Here is a 19,290-nt window from a genome sequence, read left to right as displayed (position 1 = left end):
AATTCTTTAAACGTATTTTAAGGGGTAAATTCATTTAGCAAATAACAGGTTGGCCAAATACAGAACGAGGCAAAAGTAATACAGAAAAGATGATACTATATTTATATCGGCAGATATCGAAAAGATATCGGCAGCAGACAAGCTCACCTCACTTCTTGTTTTTATGGTTTTTTTTGGCATTTTGTAGTTTGTAATTTAACCTCAACTTGTTTTTGTTTTTCTTCAGGCATCTTGTAAGGTCAGCAAAGAAGTTGAGATCGAGCTCCATGACTTTCTGAAAGACCTGAGACGCTGTGCTAGACTGCAATTCAGCCGTAGCTGAAAACCACAGGCATCACTGAATTATTTATATATGACGACTGCATTACTGAATTATTTATTTACATGGTAGTTATATTTAATAGGGTATTACTATTAGCATAATTACTTAAAATTACAAAGTGGCATTTATATGTTGTTTTCTATCTATGTTTTTTTTAATTATTATTATTTTTTTTTACTAATTTATCATCACTTCCAGAGGTCAATGTCAAGGTGTCACCACATTTAACGTGCAGTTTTTAGACTCACGTAATTATGAAGGCAGTAGCGCAGACTATTTGAGGTTTTCATATGATTTGGTACCTTTGTAAAATGCCTGTACTCTGAACAATGCTCACTTGACTTACAGAGTCATGAAACCCAGTTCTATACTGAAACTAAGCCAGTATCTCAAAGCACTTGGTCTTTCTCATCTGGGGACAGGTTATAATTATTTTTCAGAATTTCGGAATGAGATCAGAATAACTTTCTTCATCCCCTTTCACTTAGACAGTGCTTGCAGAAAGTTTGAATAGAGCAAAGAAGATAACATTTACACTTTAATACCTCAATTAATCACCAAAATGCATGTAGTCTTATCTGTTTGAAGTAATAAAAAAAATGCTAAACTCTGCAACACAGTTACTTAAATATACCATAATTAAAAAAAAAAAAAAAAAAAATGCTAACTATTTCTATTGCTGTTCATTACATCATGTCAATCTTGAGTAAAAGTGAAACCTATATATTATCTCAGTGCTTATTGAAAAGGGAAATAGAAAAAAAAAACATTAAAAGTACACAAAATGATAAGCATGAAGTAGTTTATTTCTTAAAGACTTGCTGATTATATACACATATATTGTACAACACGATGCACTAATTATTCCTAGGAGTATATAGGTCACTACTGTTGACACATGTAGAAGCATTTTTCCTTTTTTTTTTTTTTTTTTTTTTTAAGTTATTGCATTCCTGTATTGTTAAAAACTAACCTCAACCGTGCTAAACTGAATTCTGGCCCAGCTACTGCTATATCATCAGCAACTGGAAATCCTAATGCTAATAATCAATACAATTTCTGTGCAGGTCAAAAAAAATTAAATAAAAAATTAAATAAAAAAAGAAAAGCCTGGGTGACAATGTACTAATTATAGGACAAACGTATTACAATATAATTGATTTGTTTTTAAAATGTAAAATTTTGTAATTCACTAGCAATTTGCACTTCTTAGAGAACCACTGGGGGCATACTGGAAATGCACATGTTGATCAGATCACTCAATGTAGTTACCACACATACATAAATAAAAGCTACAGTATTAATTAAATACATTTTCTGGGTCCATTAAAGAATGCTACAGTACTAACTAAATACTTATGTTGTTGTATCCTCTGCAATAGATTAGTAGTTATCTGGACATGCATTAAATAAAAATATAATAATAAAGTGACACAACTATGCAAACTCACTTGCGTATAAACAGTGTTACAGTATTATTTGCAAGTGCCTTGGCAAATACCAACAGTGCAGAACATTTCTGCAGTGAAACATTTAAAATCACCACAATGAATGCTTCATGCTTGGAATTAAGAAGTGCATGCATCTGCAACATTAGGTAATGTAACACTATAGAAGCTAACCATTGTATGCCTGGTTACACGTTAGAAAACCTGTGTGGTCCAAAACAGATTGCAGATTAATGTAATACAACAGTCATATTTTGCATATAGATAGATAATAAAAGTGTTGAATCTGTGGAATTTTTTTTTTTTTTTTTTTACAGGTCAGTGTCATCCAATCCGCATATGGTAATGTTCCACTGAAGCTTGTCCTGCCAGTACGTTGGCATAAAAAATAATGTGCAATATATACATATTCAAGCAATTCTGTTGCTAACAACAATATTACAGATGGTTCAGACATTTTATTTAGCATTTAATACACAGCAGATGTATTTACTTGCATTCAAAAGTACTTTAATACTCTCAATATTTTCCAGGTGAATGTCTTCACAATGAACATCAGCTGTCGTTAACTAGTGTATGTTTCTAGTCAACAATACAAAACATGTGATCTGTATCATGTGCATTTTATCATCACAAGACAGGATTTTACAAATAAAAAATATTAAGAGTTGCACAGTTATCCTATGTAGAACATTGAGCATATTAACACACTTCCAGAAGTTCTTCCTAATGTTACATTGTATGGCCATGCAACACTAAGAGATTTACTTAAGACTATTAAGATGTTAGTTTATGCTTTTTACAAATGTTACTACATTTTTTTAAGAATGTGATCTTTGCTTATGATGTGCCTTAATATTTCAGAAAGTCCAACTGTAAAAACAAGGGAATCAATTACTGTATCTTGTTTTGAAGAACATTTTCTGAAACAAAATAACACAAGTTTAATGAAGTTTAGATTAGGAACCACAAGTAAGAACATGAGTTTTTTTGGTCACACTTTAAGGACCATTTTTTTGTTTATTAACTGTTAACAGACAGCTAATAAACATGTTAATGTACATTATGTATTTTCTGCTAATTGTTAGTTAATAATATATAATAAGCCAGCTAAAACTGCAAACACCAGAGCCCTATGGATGATCAATCAAATATCAGAGCCCTATGGGTAATCAATCAAAACCCAAAGCCCTATAGATGATTAATACCCAATCAATCATATGCTTGAAATTGGTTCTGTAGTAATGTTTAGCAAATTAAACCAGGTTTTTATTAACCCTAACCTAAAAATTAACAATGTTTGTTAACAGTTAAAAAACTAAAATAAAAACTAAAAAAAAAAAAGATCTTAAAAAAAAGCGTGACTGTTTTTTATTTTATTTTATTAAAACTATAAAATTACCCAGAATTAAACATATTTATTTGTTCAAGAAAAACACATTTAAAAAAGACATTTTAAAAAACTCAGTGGAAGGAAGCAACCGAATAACTCAATGTGGTGTATGAAGTTACCTTCTGCCACTTTTAGGCCTTGATTATCCACCTTTGGAAGTTCTTGGTCTCTCTAATCTCATCAGGGACTGCCTCAGGCTTTCCTCAGTATAGGCCAAGTAAACATGGGACAGGTCAACCTCGAACGGCTGCAACAATCAACAAGAAAAACAACAAAACACACAGGAAGATTAAACAATGCTAGATGTGTAAGGCTGCTTTCACAGACCCCAATTAACACTAACCTTGGACTAGTCAGTGTTATCTTAGGTAAAGGTAGTTAAAGAAAAGCGCTAAATTGGGATCTCTGAAAACAAACCAGTTACATTTGAACGCTGATCCCTTTCCATAAAAAGGGGAATACAAGTTGTCACCAGAGCTTATCAAAATTGTCATCTGTAATTTTTATTAACACCTCAGCACCAAAAATAAGACTACTGTGCATATTATGACTAGGAAAAGATAGCGGTTTAAAATGTACCAAGAAAAAATAAATACACATAACTTACAACTTTTTCTGTGTTATCGGGTAAAGGAGTTTGTTTTCTCATGTTATTTCCAGTGTATGCAACACATTTCTAAAGAAGGAAAAATAACAGCATTTAAAACGTTATACATATATAAATAAAAATAAAAAAAATACTAAATTGTCTTAAAAAAAATAAATAGAAACCAATTACTCTTAAGTTAAAGGATTCATTCATAAAAACATCCACAAATGTGTTAAAGATGTTGACACTTAATAACAGAAATATATATTATATTTTAATGACAAATTACTCCTATGTCATGCTATATAGCAATTACACTTTTTTAGTTTAGAATTGACTAAGTTACATGCTATACAAACACTGTGTTGTTTAGAACATGCTTTAAAACTCTATTTTATCATGGATTGTTTCTAATAGGTTATTAAGCTAAACCGTTACCATGAAACATCAGTAATGCTGCAATACATTTTCAACTTACCAGCTGCCACTCTCCAATGTCTTCATTCCAGTGTACATAGTTTTCAATCATCTCCTACCAAGGAGGAAAACAGCATTTAACCTTTTTTTCAAATTAATTTTCTACTTCAACAGTAGATAGAAAAGGTGCACCATTTTTAAGATGGAAACGCAACACTGTAAATCAATGAAGTGTGCAGATTTGAACAGAGGATCTCATTACAGTATTTCAGAAATGTAGTTTTAATACTCGGGCAACTCATAAATTTTTTGTTACCTAGCAAATGTAAAACACAATTCTTTATGATTGTATTAGAATTTGTCATGCTTATCTGCAATGTAAAACAAACTAAGCACTTTAATAGGTATACTGACTTTCCATGTATGCACATATAAAAAGATGAAGGCTATATAGTGGTGTTGTTAAAAGCGATTTGTTTACCTGGTATTCCTGTGGTATAAAGTTGTCAATAATCAACATCTAGAGTCTTAGCTCTCGGCTGAGCTGCCTTATATTCTCGAGCAGCCCTTCGATTTCCCTTTGATGCTCCTGCTGCAGGTCAGCCATCTAGAAGAATTTGAACAGAAGGAGATAAAACACTCAATTGTATGTCCTTTCACAGAGAAATTCAGAAAACATTGCAACACATTAGTGAACATTAAAAACCCACTGTTGCTCTACATTTATATTCTAGAAATATACATGCACTATATGGTGGGTGTCAAATAATAATCCAAACTGCATACATTAGCCAAAGCATTGTCTGATGAACAGGCCTTGCATACTTAAAAGGCATAGAGTCATAACAACAACTGTGTGTACCCAATACATATAACTACAACATGAATAATAGATTACAATCAGGTCAGATCCTTCGCCTTCCTTTTTTATATAAACAACAAAGACGATTTAATGACCTCAAATTTCGCTGCCATTAGCATGGTCCACACTTTCTTAAGCTTCTTGGTCTTTCCTTGAGCCTCTTCTTGTAAACTGGTGTATTTCTCTTCAATATCCAGGCGCTCTTGCTGTTTAAATATAAAACAAAACATATACAGAAGTTCTAAGTGAGTGAATTTAGTTGCTGTCCAAGTCACTGCTGGCACACCTACTCAACTTTGGATTTAACAAACCGGTCACCTCTTTCTCTTCCAGCTCCCTGCGCAATTGCTCAGCCTTTTTTTTTCTCTCATCAAGTTCATTGTTGGACTCTTCAAGAAGCTTCTCCTGCTCCTCAGCTTTGGCCAGCAGTTCCACTCCCCCTACAATCACCTTCTTCTCCAAGGCAGACAGCTTTTCCAACAGAAGCTGATGCTCCTGTCTATTAGCACAGATGATCAAGTGCTACAAATAGCTACAGCACAATGCCTGATCAAGGAATAGATTTTGTTTTTTTTTTTTACAGTGAAAAAGGTCAACTTTTTTTTTTTTTTTAAAAGCTCAAATGAAAAGGCACACAACAAAGTTGTAACTTCTGACTAAGACATGCATTAGTATTTGTTTATCTTGTGCAAGGAACAGAACAATTGTGGGAAGAAGTTTAGTGACAAAAAACTACAAATAAATGAATCACTGCGCCATTGTATGCTGCACTAGAGGATTCACTAAAGATAAAACTTATCTTGCCACCAGTTGTTCAGTTTAGCAAAATGTTGTCATTGGTTGGTTTATAAAAAAATAATAATAAAAAAGATGTCTGCCTACCAAATTTGAAGCAAATATCTAAAAAATTGTTGCTTTAGATCCGGAATCCATAGTCACATGGAATATCATGCTGAAGATCCCTTTAGATTGATGCTTTATAACTGAGGAGGGGTGGGGCATTATAACTTACTGAGCTTTAAGCAAATCTTTCTCCCTCTTCTCCAGCTCAGCTCTGGCCTTGTTCCTCTCTTCTTCCTCCATGTCAAGTTTAGCTTCAAGGGCCTTTTGTTCCTCTTCAATCTTGGCCTGCATCTCCACCATTTTGTCAGGGGAGACCTTCTTTTTACCTTAAAATACATGCATTTTATTTTTTAATGGCCAAGACCTTGTTAAATTGCAATCTATTCTTTTTAAGCATTTTTAATGTAACTCAATGCCTCTAAATGCAAAGCTCAACCCCAGTGGTGCAGGACAATACTCTTGGACCATTAAGAGAATCAAACAAAATTACAAAGGGCATCAGAATGACAGATAAAATATTGGTTGTAGCCAATGCTTGGGAGTCATAATTTAAACTATAAGCAGTTTGACACTTCACTCAGTGACACCAGTCCTTCATGCATACAACTGTGGTAAAAGCAACAAGCTGCAGCTCAGTTATTTTTAGAAAGGACTTTGCTGAAAAGAGAGTACAAGCAGCATCAGCAGCAGAAAAATTCAATGTGACATACGGCGCAACAAAAAAGACCACATCATGGATGATAAAGAGACTCTTGTTGCAAATCTGTTTGATCCAGTGCAGCTTTTCTACTGCAAATTTAATTAGCCTTGAAAAACCAGTGTGAAAAGGTGAAAAGACCTGCTAAAATGATCAGACATGGACTTTTTTTTGAAGCTATAATCCATCTAATAACAATTATAAAAACTTTAAACAAAAATAAGAATGTCTGCAGTGGCCAATCATATTTTTGTTTCCATTGGTAATATGTAAAGCATACTGTATTCATTCACAGCTATACACCTGGCCCATAGATACATTCATGTGCAATGCGGGATAGATAGGAAGATCTTGGGCAATGGCTTGGAGCGCTCTCAGAGTTATAACAGACTTGTACATATCGAACACCATTCTTATTCTGTCGGCACTGCAGCGTTTGGGGCAATTTAGACAAAGAATACCTATGGCCATGTGAACACCAAGGAAACAGCTATGTCAGGTGAAGTATGCAATAAAAATGTCCATGTGCAATACAGTATACTTGTGCTGAATACAGTAGTTTGTATTTGAACAATACTGTACTTGCTGCTAATAAACAGCATAGTGATGTGTAACTGCAGTCTTTTAGCAATAGTAATATATAAAACACACAAACACTCACAGACACACACATATGCACACAGAGGCATGACTTGTAAGACATGTATTGATGTAAATATGAAACTTCCAACACCTGTAACAATGCAAAAACATAAAAATGGGATTAAACCAACCTGTTTGATCATGCATAAAGAAGAAATTAGCAAACAGTTTGGCAGCATTTACATCAAGAAAAGATAAAAAAGAAGAAAACAAAGTACTACTTCTTGATTTTTAAACTCCAGTAAGAATCAAAAGAAAAACAATCAAAACACACACACAAAAAAAAAAAGTAAACACCGATTTGTGACACAAGCAGTGGATTCCATGGGCTCATGGCACAAGAGCTACATAAAGTAAAAGTGACTTCCCCCTTCTCTGCTATTAATGCTACCATTTAAAACATGTTTAATGAGATTCTTAGGAAAATCTGAGCAGTTGCTCAGTTTTTCTCAATCAAAGAAAGTTCATCAAGGAGATAGTACTGCTCAGCTGCAGGATCACTACATTGTGAAATAATCTAGAGCAGCGCTTCTCAATCCTAATTTAAGAGCTCAGATTAGGCTAATTATTAGTTCAATTAGGGTTCAATTAAGTAATTGAGGGCTCAGTTGGAACAAAAACCAGCAGGGCAGTGGTCCCCGAGGGCGAGGATTGAGAACCACTAGACTAGAGAATTCACTGGGAGTAAATAAGAATGCATAAATGGTTCCCTAATCTTTACTGAAGGGGAATAGTCATTTACAAACTACTGTAGCCAGTATTCACAAGGAAATGACTTACAATACAGAGAAAAGCAGACAAGAAATGGAAGCACAGCAATGATCTGCTAGGCAAAGTAACAGGAAGAGCAATCAGTGTATTTTGTTTAGAGTGAAAATGGTATACCAGTATTCTGAAATGAAACATTTATTTTGATACATAATATTTATTTTACAGGCATTTTATAGGCATATTATTACAGGCAAATATTTTATAGTATGAATATATATATATATATATATATATATATATATATATATATATATATATATATATATATATATATATAGATTGATTGATTGATTTGCATTAGTTGGAAACCAGTATTATGTATAGGCTTGCTACTTTTCGATTTTAATCGGTAAAGCTCACTAAACGTCGAATTCCCGAAAAATATTTTGACTGAAATAAATGCACATGAGACCATTATATTTTACATTTTCTTACCAAAAATAATAAATTTAGAAATCATCTCTAGTTTGTGTAGTTTTTATAATTGGTCTGTCCTGTCTCTATTCCACGCTGAATGGCTAGGTGTCACTGTCAGTCAACTCAGTGGTCCCTGAATAGGCTTCTGTAGTTTCACTGTCAGTCATTTCATCCTGTTCTGACAGACCTCATTGACTGAAGCAGCGCTAGAAAGCACTCGATCGTTTAAATGACTGTCACTCATCAAGACCTTCATCAATTGTGTACTTTCATTTGCCAGCTACAGCGCCTGTCATTCAAAGTGCCTACTTTGAAATTAGCAGGTTAAGATGTAGGCACGCTTTTGCTATAGGTATACGGTGACAGTTACTAGTTTGATTTGAAAATGGTGCACAAGAGGAAAACACTTAGAGTATTGTGCACACTACCCTGAAGACTTCAGCCGTCGATTAGGGTAGTGTGCAGAGGTACCAGGACTCAGGTAAGGAAGGTAAGGCAGGTAAGCGGGCCTTACCTTCCTTACCTGAGTCCAGCTGTGCTGAAGCAGGAGTGGGAGGTGCTCAGACTATGAATAATAAGTGCAAGTTAGTTCTGTTCAACTACCTAATGTTTTGTTCTGTGCATATTATTTTTACTTATAAATGTATGCTACAGTACAGTGTAATACACTTTTATTTGTGTAGGAACTTTATTTATACAAGGTATAGCTCCGCTGTGACCAAACGTTAGTTTAATTTGAATGTTGGTAACCATGGTTTTGTTGCATGCTGAATACGAAAAGGGATTTAGCTAAATGAGACAATAAAGTGTGTGTGTGTTTTAAGCATAAAGGTAGATCACACACATTCTCTGCTTGAACTGAAAAATAAAGATCAGAAAAAACCCCCCCGGTAAATTCTTTCAAATATAAATGCCGATATTAACTCATCAATTTGAAAAAAAAAAATTCAAACTGAATAGTAGCAAGCTTAAATTAAAATATTTCAAAAATTTCAAAGCATCGAATAGTATGCAATAAATTTATAATTATGTTATATATATATATATATATATATATATATATATATATATATATATATATATATATAGATATATATATATATTAATATATTATATATAATATATATATTTAAATAATTTATAACGCTATATATTTTAAAGTTTCTAAAAAAAGATTAACGCGATACAAGTGCTCATTCAAATTCTACACTTCTGGAAGACCGAAACTTGTAAAACTCCTAAAGATTTTTCACTATCTTTTAAAAAAGATTATCGGAATATCTTTGCAGAACCTAAAAATGTAAGGTGCACTTGCATGTTTACTTTGGATATTTTGTACAGACAGTTCCAAATAAAATACATAAACTTATAAATTAAATGCTCCAATTGTTTTTCATTTTTATAATATGTATTATTAACTTTACTAAAGCTGCTGACTTAACGTTTCTGTTTGGGAAACAGAAAACAGAGTTAAATGACATGCATGATTTTGAAATGTAGTATGCAACTTAAATAGTATTTAAATATTGTTTGAAGGACAATTTATTAAAATGGAAAAAACACAATAAAAAATATATAAACTTGATTAAATTCTCACCAACTATATGCAACTGGTTAAACATCTAGTTCTATTTGTGGCTAACTTGTAATTCCATGTCTTTGCATGTCACATTTTTTTCCATAAAGCAAGATGCAAATTCAGTCTATATGTGTTTAGTGAAAGGTGCCAGCATTAAAGGCAATAAAGAAAAATTCTACACATGCAATCTGATTATTCCTTAAGCCAGTTTATATAAAAACAAAACTGATATGAGTGTTTTCTTGTAGGAACAAAAACATAAAAGGGAGAACTTTGGTTTTCAAAAGATGGCCAAAGCAGCAGAAGAGAAAATGCCAAGAAGAAACTAATGTGAAATCAGTTCTCTTTTCCCACTCACTAGTATGGGATTTATCCAGAGGTTTCTCTATTACAGAGCATGTGGAGTCTGAGCTACTGCTGCTACTGCCTGCAAGAAAGAGAGATAAACTCCAAGAGAAACCCAAGGGTGACAGATAACAGAGGAATGGCAAAGAGTCACAAGGTGAGATTTCTTTAAGGCTAGAGACTGGAAAGTTTTCAAAGAGCTTGAAGTAGAACAGGTATGCAAGTAATTGTTCGATTATTATTTTTCTCAAAATATATTTATATATGGCTGTAATGCTTATTTTATCAATACATCAAACAATTTGTACCCCATACATCTTTGTTAACTTGCAAACTCATACTTTGTCTAAAAATGTAACATGTTCATAAATTAGCAGATAAAAATGAAACATAATTAAGCTTGACCCATTGTTATATATTTATCTACAATGGATTATTAATCTTTATGTCACCACACAATGTCATATTTCAAGCTGCATTAAATGACATAACACTAGAAATAAAATGAAAACATACCCATTCTACTACTTCAAGCACATTTACAGATTAGTTTACAGCTAGAGAGAAGAACTGTAAGCACACAATATTGAGCTTTAATGCAAACACCTGCACCCATTTCTGCTTTAAAATGTGAGAGATCAGACCCTTTAAAGCTTTCTGCAGATTTTGTGTTTCAGGTGTTGCAGATTAGAAACTAGGCCAGAAAACTTTTCTAACCAGAAATATATTTCAAAAGCAGTTTCATGCAAGATCAAAAAAAAATGGAGGAAGAAGGACGCAGCCATTTGAAAATGAACGCTTTTGCAAACATCAATCCCAGTCCTGAACATAATAGTTGTAATACAATTGTGTGGTTTACTGGTAAGGCACTGCAGTTTTGTAACTTCGACTCATATCAATCCAGCTAATCAGGTAGATACAAATATAAAGGCAAAAAATCAAAAGATGTAATGGTGAAACCATCACAAAAAACTAAAATTCTAAAGAAAAAAATCAAAGGAATGCAGTAACCCATAAGCCTAATCAACTTCCTCATGACTAGTAACCCATTTAGTTGGGGGAGTTCTTTTGTATAAGCCACATCATGCTTACAAACTGCCAGACTTTAAATTTGCATGAAAAGCTTTTTTTTTTTTTTCGGCAATGTGTTATCAAAATGTAACGCGATGTCAGATAAGACGCTTCTGCATGCCAACCCCACATCTGGATGAGCCATTCTTGCACTGTCAATTCATACCCCGGCGCTTCTTTCTCTTCTCTCCGCCTTCTCCAACTTCCCCTTCGTCATCTTCATCATCTTCAGATCCACTGTCATCCACTGTCACAAGCATGCCATCTAGCTGTTGATAAGGTAATAGGTGAACAAGCCTTTAATAACATAGACTTGACACTGGAAACTGCAAGATTTTATTTTATTTTAGATCCATTTTTCTTGAGGTCTTCGATTTCTTTCTGAAACTGGCGCAGCATAGCATCCTTAGGGTCCTCGTTAATTCTGGCCTTGTTCTTAATATTCTTTGCACGGTTTGCATATCTAAGTGTACTGATGGTTTCATCATAGTTGTAGTCTGCCGGTCCAATGTTTGCACACTGTGAGGCAACGTTAAACATGCTCAGCAATACACACAGGAAAAGATGCATAGCTGGTTTTGTTTTTAACTGTATTTAAAAGTTATCTTTAGCAGTATTACCATCATGGTCTTTGAGTTTCCTCCCAATGAATACTGCAGAAGGCGGGTCAGTTGTGAATTCCTATAGGGGACATGGGTGCTATTCCCATCTACCAATGCAGAGATGACGTTGCCCAAGTTAGACAGAGAAAGATTAATTTTTGTGGCCTCCTTTAGTCGCTGTCCAGTTGATCCGGTCTTTCCTTGTCTCTCTGAACCCTACAAAAAATGTAAATAAATATGCATTTACAAACAAGACAATCTTGTGTGCACTGTACTGTTGACAATATCAGTTCAATCACCCTTCTGACAGATAGCCAGGCATCACTCTGAGGGACAAAAAGGGAATTCTGCCGCATTTAAACTCATTTTTAACTGCAATTAGGAATACCTGTATATTTTTAATTAGACCTTGTGCAACATTTTAAAAAAAACTTATTTTAAACAAATGAGTAGGTTAATGTTATAATATATTTGTCTTTTTTTTCCAGAAATATCAAAGGCTACAAAGCACACCAATGACACACAATTGCCCAAGTATATTCTATTACAATTCTGTTGGTGGTGTACGTATCTAGCAAATTTCTCTGATGTCGTCTAGACAGGATCATTATTCAGTATGGCAATTTGTATGATAATCCTAATACTTACAGCCAGGTCCACAAGGTGTAGTTTGCCCATACACACATGCTGGTTTCCGTCAACCCCTTTCTCACTGCATTCAATAGTGATTGTGAAAATAGCATGGGAACGGGAGCTGTGCTCATTCATATTCGTCGCTCCAACAGAACCTAAAAAATTACATTTGTTTTTTCAATTCAAGTAGTATTTTTAAATCTTAAAAAGACTACCCTGTGACTTATAAAACATTTCCTGCTTCTGCAAAGCACATGCTTCTCTGACAGTCATACATGACCTGGGGATATCAAAGTGCAGCTTGATTTCTTCACTATATTCTTGTGATTTAATAACTGCAAAGTACATTATGAATTAAAAAAAGGACTCAATTTTGCATCCTTCTATTTGGATGCTAACACTATTTTAAATGTATAAAATGTTCCGGCATGTGTAAACTCTTATGATTTTTATGTCCTAATGTCATGATCCGGTCCATGTCATCTGCATTGTTCACCACATACCCAGAGAGATCCTTGATGTATACTCCAACATCAGGCCTTTCCTTAACCTGGTTCACAGGACAAATTAATACTTTTAAAAGCACAGAACTAACCTGTTTATACGTAATGATATATCGTACATGCAACTCCTGTTTCCTTGTAGAAATAGATTTGCACGCAAAATAGTTTAGAATTATTAGCTGTGTAATTTTTACAAAGTGCATTATTACAATTAAAATATAAATGTATAAATCAGAACAAAGCTTGCGCTATTCAAAACACAAAAAGAAACCTATCTTCTTCCGAGGTATATTCTTTAAAAAAAACAGAAATGGTTCTCAATTGCTAAAATAGGAACAGCATTCCTTTTTCTGCTCACCTCCAACCTTTGCATCTGATCTTTTCCTAGCAGGTTGTGAACTTCTTCATTATAAATTTCCAAATAGGACTCTGACCAAGAACCTGTTAAAAAATGTTTTTTTTTTTTTTTACCTGGTATCCCCTTCTGCTTTTGCAATGTGGGCAAATATGTGAGCAAATGAATTTGGAATGATTCCTCTAAGTTCAGGCACGGCTCACACACCTTCCATGGTAAAGGTCTTCCCAGTTCCTGTCTGCCCATAAGCAAAAATTGTTCCTAATAGGAAAAAAAGTAGTATTTTATATGAGTGCCTGTATCTTGCTCCAGTAAAATGTAAGCAATCACAGAAGATTTTTTATTTATTTTTTACTATATATAAATCATTTAGATACTTATTTATGTCTTCTGTGTAACCACTACGATTGATATACTATTAAAAAAAGCTTAGAGAAAGCCACTCACCATTGTATCCTTCTAAAACAGAATCTATAATAGATCTTGCTGTTAAATTGTACACATCCAGCTGCTTGCTGTCTTGTCCAAACACTGTATCAAATGTGAATGTTTCTGGAGGTTCGTTCGTGGAATTGATTTTATTAACAGTGATTGTCGCTCTGCTCTCATCCACAGAGACTGCCTGCTTGTGCCCCATGCCTTTCTCCTTCTGGTTCATTGGTCGACATCTCACCACTACCTTAACAGTGTCACTGGTCTCCACCTTTTCTTGTTTCCCAGGCTTGGTACTCTGTGAAAATATCAATTAACAGAAAGTTAATAGGGATGTTTCACATCTACATATCTATATTTGCTGAATATTCCTTGATTTTCAACCACAGGAGCTGCATTTTGAAGGAAAAAAAAAAAACTCCTTAAAGCTAAATTTCTGGGGTGAGGTGGTTTTAGAAATTACAATTATGTGCGTGCAACTGTAATGTCTTCCAACAACAACTGTGATTTATCGTGCATCACATGGAAAGGGGGCTGTACAAAAGTGAGTACTGCACACAACTGTAAAGAGATAAAAAGAGTTGTGACTTTGTATGTGTTTCATAAGCTGTGCTGGTCCAGAATTCCACTTTTGTATATTATTGAAATGACCTGCTCTATAGGGCACAAATAAGTTCATCCCACCATATTCAAAGGATAATGTTGCCACTGTGTTTTTATCTGCAGATATTGTGATAGTGTGACTTTTGAATATATTACTCGGATATACAAACTGACTGGAGGCCTTGAACCACTTTGTACCCCATCATCTCCATTAAGATTACACACACACACATATATATATATATATATATAGATAGATAGATAGATAGATAGATAGATAGATAAAACACACATGTAGTAAACCGCGAACGACACTCTTGGGCTATAACACAGTATATTGCGAGAATCTTGTTCTATATAAATTGTTCATCCTTATTTGCCGTGTCCTTGGGAGCCGAATAAACTCTTATTGTTTTAGTGGTGTTACTGTATTTAAACGCATAGCACAATAGTTCCACAAAGGTACAGTCAATATATAATGCATCAATTGTTTTATTGTTTACGCTTTTTATTGTTTTTTTGTTTGTTTTTAAACTAATATTTTAAAAAAAAAAAGATCCTCCCAAAATACAATGTAAAAACATAGCGCAAAACACAAACAAACCAACGAAAATACCATGCACATAACTAATATCTGCAACACAAATGACAGCGTTTGACAGCCTGTTCCTGCTTGTGCTGTCAGTACTTGCACTGACTGAGCAATAAACAACATGGCCCATTTATCCATTTGCATCCTCCTAGTAATGATTTGTACGTGAGTCAACCCACCATAGCAACAGTACCGCAGCCCTGCCTGCTGCTCAATTCAGAGGGGAGCCATTAACGCAAACAGCCTACTGACTACACAACAGCCTGTAAACAAAACCAAACCAAACCGAATTCCACACTGAACAGGTTTCCTACCGGCATTGTCATGAATTAAAATCGCAAATGTAATTTGGTCAGACGCTAGAATACGTCTGCATTTGTTGTCAAGACTAGTGTGTGTGTGTGTGTGTGTATATATATATATATATATATATATATATATATATATATATATATGATATCATTTTTTGACAGACACAGCCACAGATCCCATTAAAAACCGGACAATGTATTTTCTATTTCAACTGAGCATGAGCAGAAAGCATTGGATCGTCCAGCGTGAGCGACGCATACAGACAGAAAAATTAGCCACTTAGAAATGGTACTAGTATCAGTGGTAAGCCAATCAGCTTGACTTAAATGGAGGTTACTTCTAGCGTCAGGGGTGTGTAAAGTTATTGATTGACAGATGAACAAACTAATTAAAATAGCATATCTGAAAGCCAAGGGCGTAAATTCTAAGTGTCTGGTGGTTGCCAAGGGAGATATATGCAGTTAGGTGGTTAACATATTTCTTTCTTTCTTTCTTTCTTTCTTTCTTTCTTTCTTTCTTTCTTTCTTTCTTTTTCTACTAACACTAAGGTACAGATGTACGAAAGCGTATTGCTGCCACCTAAAAAAAATAAAAATAAAATAAAATCCAGGAAGTTGTAGTTCTTTTTTTTTTTTTTTTTTTTTTCGAAGGGTAATGCTGCCAACTTAAAAAAAAAAAAAAAAAAAAACTGTCACCACTTTAATGCATGAAATGTTGACTATAGATGAAAAATGTGGTTTTGGACACAAAATAAATATATATTTCCATTGAAAATGTTTTCAGTTTATCCCATTGCTTTATATGGGAGAAAATGACTTCGTCATATGACTTTATCAGGCATGTGTGTATTCCATATGTCCCCATATAAAGACTAGAAGAGAGGCTTTTTTCCCAATCCTCACATGAAGTTGCCATGCATTAAAGGGTTAAGGATTTAAATCACATCCAGAACAAAAAGTTCCCAAACTCACTAACAAAACCAACAGGTGGCGCTGTGCTACGGTAATAGGCATTCAGACATGGCAGGTTTCTCCCTGAGACAGTGAAGGTTAAGTTGCATAGGTATGCAACTCATTTCCATCTGTACATTTTTTTTCTTTGTTAAATTTAACTAGTTCTTCTCATTTCAGTCTACCTCACTGATTCACCTCTGTAAGGCATGTATTGTGGATATAAAAATAAAAAATGGAAAAAAGAGAAAATAAAAATGTACATTATAAATATCATATGGGAGATACTGAAATTGGAGAAGGAATCTATGAAAAAGACCTAGGAGTCTTTGTTGACTCAGAAATGTCTTCATCTAGACAATGTGGGGAAGCTATGAAAAAGGCTAACAAGATGCTTGGTTATATAGTGAAAAGTGTTGAATTTAAATCAAGGGAAGTAATGTTAAAACTGTACAATGCACTAGTAAGACCTCATCTTGAATACTGTGTGCAGTTCTGGTCACCTTGCTATAAAAAAGATATTGCTGCTCTAGAAAGAGTGCAAAGAAGAGCGACCAGAATTATTCTGGGCTTAAAAGGCATGTCATATGCAGACAGGCTAAAAGAATTGAATCTGTTCAGTCTTGAACAAAGAAGACTACGTGGCGACCTAATTCAAGCATTCAAAATTCTAAAAGGTATTGACAGTGTCGACCCAAGGGACTTTTTCAGCCTGAAAAAAGAAACAAGGACCAGGGGTCACAAATGGAGATTAGACAAAAAGGCATTCAGAACAGAAAATAGGAGGCACTTTTTTACACAGAGAATTGTGAGGGTCTGGAATCAATTCCCCAGTAATGTTGTTGAAGCTGACACCCTGGGATCCTTCAAGAAGCTGCTTGATGAGATTTTGGGATCAATAAGCTACTAACAACCAAACGAGGAAGATGGGCCGAATGGCCTCCTCTCGTTTGTAAACTTTCTTATGTTCTTATGTTCTTATATGAAGTAATGGGGTTATTCGCACATTACAATGACATGTAATAATTCACTATGTTAAACTTCTGTATATCACATGCATTTTCTACATGCAGTTCTTGTACAAAATGTAGGCACTAACTTTATTTGTCTGGAGCATTACAGACCAGAAGGAAATCTATTAAAAATAAATAAATAAATAAAAATAAATACAACCCTCCATATACAATATTAAAGATGAATATCTATGATTGCTGTTGGTGTCAACCTCAATCTCAACATGTACATTTCTAAAAGTCGTGTGAGGTCAGGAAACACAGAGGGACAATAATAAACCTGTGTCTTAGAGTCCAATAGAGTGTGTGCAAATGCATTGGTAAAGCAGGAATGCAAAATGGTCATGACATAAAAAATTCAGTAAGTCCCAGATGTGAAGACAAGAAGTCTGTGAGGAAATTGAATATATGTGGCCGTCTTTGGTCACAACAAGTTACCAAGATGCATATCCATCACGGCTTTGTAGCCTGTTGTTTGGGGAAACTGTGAATAGCTTTTTTGTGTATAAAAAAGTTTAACCCTTTGTATGGAATTGCTTACTAACTGTCCATTCATTTCTGTGGAGAACAAAGCAAGTTATAATAATTTATGTCCAAATGTGTGGAGCATAATAATTTACTTTATTCATAGGTTTTGTATCCATTTCCTTTATTCCTTATATATTACTTTGTACGTAAAAAAAGACAATCTGAGCAGTAAGTGGTACCACAGAGATATATATTTTAGGTTGATACAGATGCTAAAATAAATGTGTGAACATATAAAATATGCTATGTACACTGAAACAATGTGTTAAAAATACGTTTTTTTATTAGTTAAATACCTTTACAATTAAGTAACATTTCATTTTAAAAAGTATTTGTAAATCTTGTCTGCCAGGACACTGCATCCAGCTTTTCTAACCCATAACAAGTACTGTATTCATTTAACTAACAGTTCAAATAAAAGTTCACCACAAGATATGTATAATTCCTTCTTTTTTAAATAAATAAATAACAAGGTTTATCACATAACATACACTGCAGTGCAACACAATGCTGAGCACACTATACCAGGAATCAGTGCCTGACATTGAATAAATCATGCCTACAATTCAAACAATACATTGTGTTATAGTTCAAAGGTCATGCTTTTGTTGTAAAATTCCTGTACAGAAAATGTTGTACAGTTATGAAATAATGAAAATGTGTCAGGGTGAAAGTCCTTAATGTAAATAAGGTGTAAATATAGGTTTGGCAGGGAGGAGGTTAAAATCCTCCCTGCCAGAATTCATGTGGGAATGTGGCTGGAGCCTCAATTAAATGATTGATGGTTAATTAGGATCCAGCCACCTACCATATAAAGAAGAGAAAATCCTTTGGTGACTTAGGTAAGTTCCCAGCTCCCAGTGCCCAGTGCCCAGCGCACAAACTGACATCAGTGCTTCTATTGAATATTGTTTTGTTTAAACCTTTAGTTTGGCCACCGTGACTCTGTTTGATTGTTGCTGTGTTTTTTTTTTTTTTTTTTTGTCTATTATAAGTGTGCATATATGCTTAAACTGTAGCTTTCTTGACTCTGAGTCTCCTTTTTGACGCTCTCCTGCTACAGAAATAAAATTAGAAACAGATTTCATATACAGGGTTTCAGGTTTCTTGCTTAAGAGACAGCAATAATGTAAACGAAGAATCAAGACCAAAGACAGGAATTGCACGTTTCAAACCCAGATTTCATGAAGGGTATAATAAAATAATCATGAGGTACAGCCTCTAGGACGTAGGAGCAGGCCTTACATGTAACTGAGCTTTTGTTGATTTCATTTGATCTGGATTAGTTGTATTTAAAAGCTAGCTAATTGAGCACTGCACACTGACATTTTGTCAGATTTTTTGAGGCTATGGATGTGATTTGATGGAAGA

The 19,290-nt window shown here is 34.2% G+C and overlaps 1 pseudogene; it reads right to left on the bottom strand.

Moving 5' to 3' along the window:
• Positions 1-1,139: 1,139 nt before the first annotated feature.
• On the bottom strand, positions 1,140-15,489 carry LOC121323898 (annotated as a pseudogene).
• Positions 15,490-19,290: the final 3,801 nt, after the last annotated feature.

Source organism: Polyodon spathula, chromosome 12, assembly GCF_017654505.1.
Source record: "Polyodon spathula isolate WHYD16114869_AA chromosome 12, ASM1765450v1, whole genome shotgun sequence".
NCBI lineage: Eukaryota > Metazoa > Chordata > Actinopteri > Acipenseriformes > Polyodontidae > Polyodon > Polyodon spathula.
Note: the sequence above shows the minus strand (reverse complement) of the source record. Positions and strands in the feature narration are given on the sequence as shown.